At 48.6% G+C, this 4,546-nt stretch overlaps 1 long non-coding RNA gene across 2 annotated transcripts; it reads right to left on the bottom strand.

The window, feature by feature from the left end:
* Positions 1–1,517: 1,517 nt before the first annotated feature.
* Positions 1,518–3,654, bottom strand: LOC123047035 (uncharacterized). Of its 2 annotated transcripts, none has more exons than XR_006422729.1 (2): positions 3,164–3,654; positions 1,518–2,846 (listed from the first exon to the last, which is right to left on the bottom strand). It is a non-coding gene; the product is annotated as an uncharacterized lncRNA (long non-coding RNA). The 2 variants fall into 2 exon arrangements; XR_006422728.1 differs by having other exon boundaries at positions 1,518–2,346.
* Positions 3,655–4,546: the final 892 nt, after the last annotated feature.

The raw sequence follows: 4,546 nt of genomic DNA, 5'->3' as shown, positions 1-4,546 counted from the left end.
CTCTCCCTCTCCCCCTCCTCCAATGCGGGTGGCTCCCCCTCCCTCCGGCGCGGGTGGCTCCCCTTCCCTCCGGCGCGGGTGGCTCCCCCCTCCCTCTCCCTCTCCCTCTCGGGCGCGGATGGCCTCCCTCTCCTTCCTCCCTCCCGCGTGGGTGAGAATCCCGCCTCCCTCCTCCGGAAAGGCTGGCTGGCTCGCCCCTTGGCCAGCCGGAGGAAGTCGCGTAGGGTTTTTCAGAACCCAGCGATGGGGAACCTGTGAAGAAATGGGGTAAAGGGCCGTCAAATTCCATGAGCGACGAAATTGGGCTAAGAAACTCGTACCTTGCGAAACTGGGCTGCATAGCTGGAATGAGGCCCAAAATCCATCCGCGCCATAAGGTTGCGCTGCAGGCCCAGCAGCAGCGCCAGTGGATAAGATAGCCGACCGGACTCGCTCCGCAGCCTCTGCCCCGGTAGCACCAGGTCCGTCGGATCTAGATCAGAGATCCAACGGCCATGGGGCAGCGGCGGAGGGCCAATCCAACCTTGGCCTAAGCACGACCGACCGACCGCCGGTGCGCCGCACCGTAGATGGCCAGCAAGGCCATACATGGTCTTGAGGTACCGGCCGGGGGCGCCGCACCGACGAGCGATTCCTTAACCTGATGACCACCAAGCTCTCGCCGGTACAAGGTCAACAGGTTAAGGAAGCCCTGGCCGATGCGATTTGTGCCGAGGGAGGCCGTGGATGTGCAGATGCACTTGCACTTCGGTGGAACAAGCGGGGCGGCTGACTAGAGGGGAGGAGAGGGCGCAGAAGCTTGGATGTTAGGTTTAGGTGGATACTTATAGCCCGGTGGAGGGAAGATGCCTCCCACGTCTGTCCACCGTGACAATTTAAGTGTGCGTGGGCCCCACCACTCCAATAATGCCGCACCGACCGAGAAAGAGCCAAGGAAAAAAGAACGGTGCTCCTGAATCGACCCGGGAAGCACGCGTCGACTTCCTCCCCCGGATAACTCTCCCCCCGAATAGTTTGTTACCGAGAACGAAACTACTCTAAAGACGACTGCGCATGCACGATGTTTGGACGACGGCATCCTTGAACGGTGCAGATTTGTTAAACAATAGTACTACTCAACAGGTGCTGTGGTCCATCGTCCACAAATCGTGCACAAGCTATCGTCTGTGTAGCACTCTACCGAGAAAGGGCTAGCTGTAGCATTAGTCTCCTCCTTCGTGATGTCTTTTCTTCTTTCTGATGAAATTCAACTTTAACACTTTTTTTTGCGGGGAATTCAACTTTAATACTTAAACTAAGAGAGTACAGGAATCTCATCTGAAACAATGGCCACGACTTTCTGAAACATTAGCAGAACACTCAACCCATGTGTTACTTTAAACTCCTGCCTTGTCCAACGTAAAACGTCTCCTCGTTCGTTGCCGAGAAAGGTACAGCGACTATGTGTGCGTAGCAGGTGCAACATTACATTTCCCTTTGAAGCCTTCGTGTTGTGTTGGAAATACTAGTACTCCTACTTTGGTTTACAAGAATTTCATAGAAGGGAGAATATCATACAATGGGAACCCTTTGGTTAGGAATTGATTTATTTCTCCATACAATGATAACCAATCCTTCATACTTCAAAGAAAAAATATTACTCAAATGACAAATCTTTCCCTAAAGGAATTGAGATAAGAGAAGTGCAGGCACGCCTTGCCGCGCCATTTTCTTCCTCGCGTGTGACTCCCGCATGGTGTATCGCGAACATACAACTATTACATTTCGACTTCTCGAGGTTTAATAGGCAATGAGTTATCACTCGTCTTCAAGCAGGAACACCACCACCAAAGAATGTAGCAGCCACAACTACACATTGAGCTGAGAGGTTGTAGACTTGTAGGGATAGGTATTGTCTAAACAAATTTCACAAAAAAATGTATTATCTAAACAAAAGCTAGATACTTATGGCGAATCTAAAAAAATAGTTCAAAGTAAAAAATGCCTTCCATGGCCATAACACATCCACATAAGAGTTGAGGTGCATGCATATATTTAACAGGATAAAAGAGGTAACACCATCAACATATTGGAAAAGGGCACGATAGTCTATATTTCTGTTTTCGCTGGCTTCATAGAGAACAGAGTTTTCTTCTGAACTGCCATTGTTAAAAGTGTAAATGATCAGCAATACGGTGTGGTGACATACAAGGATCTCAGTGGCAGCATAGTACCAATTAAAGTGTTCTCCTAAACTCAGATTTCTCTCATGCGAAAACGACACATGATGCGCCTAGTTACAATCCCATATGACTATGCCACGAATTCTGCTTCCCTCGGCGATCCTACTTACTCGAACCTCTCCATCTGTCAGATGAAACCGAAGTTATCAAAATATCATACTCTCTCCGTTCCTGAATATAAGTCTTTTCAGAGATTCCAATATGGACTACACACCGAGCAAAATGAATGAAATTACACTCTAAAGTATGTCTACATACATCCGTATTGGAATCTCTACAAAGACTTATATTTAGAAACGGAGGGAGTATGTGTTATGCTTCAACTGTATCTCTGCTCAGTATAACAAAGAAAAGAAACCGTATCTCTGCTCCCCAGAGGCAAAGACAAATTGCAAGGGTGAAAAGGACTGTGAACCACCATCTGGTACTAATTGTCCCAAGGCTACAGGCACAATCTAGCAAAGCCACTTGCTATGCGCTTTAATTACAGCAACTAAACGCAGTGATACAATCATTGCTAATTTATAATGTGAATCATGACATGCAGCCGTAGGGAAAAGCAGACCCCAATTCCATCATTGGTGGTGCTTCAGCAAAAGTTCAGAATTTTGGGAGCAGCATTACCTGCAGCCAAATGCAAGACATGATACTACTAACTACGAATGTATGGGATGTAGGACGGCGTAAGGTTCTGCTATGTTGAGATCTAATCTGCAGGTGGCTAGGCGCTACTAAAGAAAAAAATACAATGCACCGAATACCAAGGAGACCACCACAAATGTATGATATTATTTTTTCTGAACAAATATTATATCATTTGGAGACATTAGGATGGAACCTGACTGAAATGTCATAACCGATAGAAGTAAGCATGTAAGCTCCAAAGTATAATTTAGAGTTGGGAGCACCATTAGTGATTAATAGTTCAGAAAGGAGCTTACATGTCTTTCGCTGACACCTTTGTAAATCCGTGCATGACGGCGTAATTAATCCCTCAATGATCTGCATGAGCTGATAAAAATTAACATCAAAATAAATATTTCCCAAACGGATCGCTACGTATCAGACTGATTATTGAACATGGAGAGAAGATCTGCAGCACAACACGGTATCTGCTGCTCGTTCCTTTCAATAAAAATTGAATTAGATCATCTCCCTTATGTTCGAATGCAGAGTCTGAATCTTTAAACATAAGCACTATGCTAGTACATGAATAATGCTGAAATAAACATGTATTCTTTCTACGATCTATCCTCCATGACAACATTTCTCTTGGTCGATGTGTGTGGAAGAGTGTGTAGATCTGAAACTGACACACCTTCTTTGCACCAATAAATAAATAAAATAAAAGATATTATGAGGATGGCATATTAAACAATTAGGCACAACAAAAGGAGTAACTGAATTACAGAAGCTCCAGGATAAACCTTGCTTCTTTCCTTTGTGATCTACCTATAAAGCAGGTAATGCAGAGGCATCCTTCTTGTTACAGGAAAAGGAATCACTGTCGTCCATGTGTGATCAAGTTTAAATCTATCAAAGTTATTTTATATGAACCAAGCAAGGCTTCCATGTATTAAGATTTAAACTTTGGTTGGGGGACGACGACGACGACGCCATCGCAGAACCCCAGGGCAGGGCGTGGTTGCGTTGCGGGCAGCGAGGAGAGGCGCAAGGCCGTGCCGGTCGTGCCCTACATCAAGGAGGAACACATGTATTTACGTTATGTTCGTTTTCTGTATTTTTCTGATCGCTTGTATGCTTCACCTGTCCTGAATCATAGGTATACTGATATTGTCAGATACATAGGTATATAGATACATAGCTGAATGATATTGCTACGGATATATATCTGAATGTTATAACTATACATATGGAGCCAGGTGAGAAGACAGCCGCGATGGATGCCCCTCGCTCTGGCGATCCTGGCGCCTGCGTCGGCGCGCTCCCGACGCCGGTGGCGTCCTCCGCTCCCGCCCCAGCCGCCCCCTCCGGCGAGGGCCTCGCTCAGGCGGCTGCGACGCCTCCCGCCTCGCCGGACGCTCCTGCTGCCGCTCCCCCCGCGCCTCGGTTCCGCTGGACCGACTGCGCCGACGACGCCCCGTTCCCCCTCCCCGCAGTCCCCACCTCCTCGCCCGCCTCTGCTCCCCGTCGCGCCGCGCTGGCAGCTCAGCCCCCCACGTGAGGGGTTCTGCTGCCGGCTCGCGGGCGCCACGGTCGCCGCCGACGACTCCCTCGAGCCCGGCTCGGGCGGAGGTGCGCCAAGGTGCGGCCTTGGTTGGTAGGGCTGCTCGCCGCGGGCGCTCCTGGCCGCTCCAACCGGG

This window comes from Triticum aestivum, chromosome 2B, assembly GCF_018294505.1.
Source record: "Triticum aestivum cultivar Chinese Spring chromosome 2B, IWGSC CS RefSeq v2.1, whole genome shotgun sequence".
NCBI classification, from domain to species: Eukaryota; Viridiplantae; Streptophyta; class Magnoliopsida; order Poales; family Poaceae; genus Triticum; species Triticum aestivum.
This window is presented reverse-complemented; position numbering and strand designations above follow the sequence as displayed.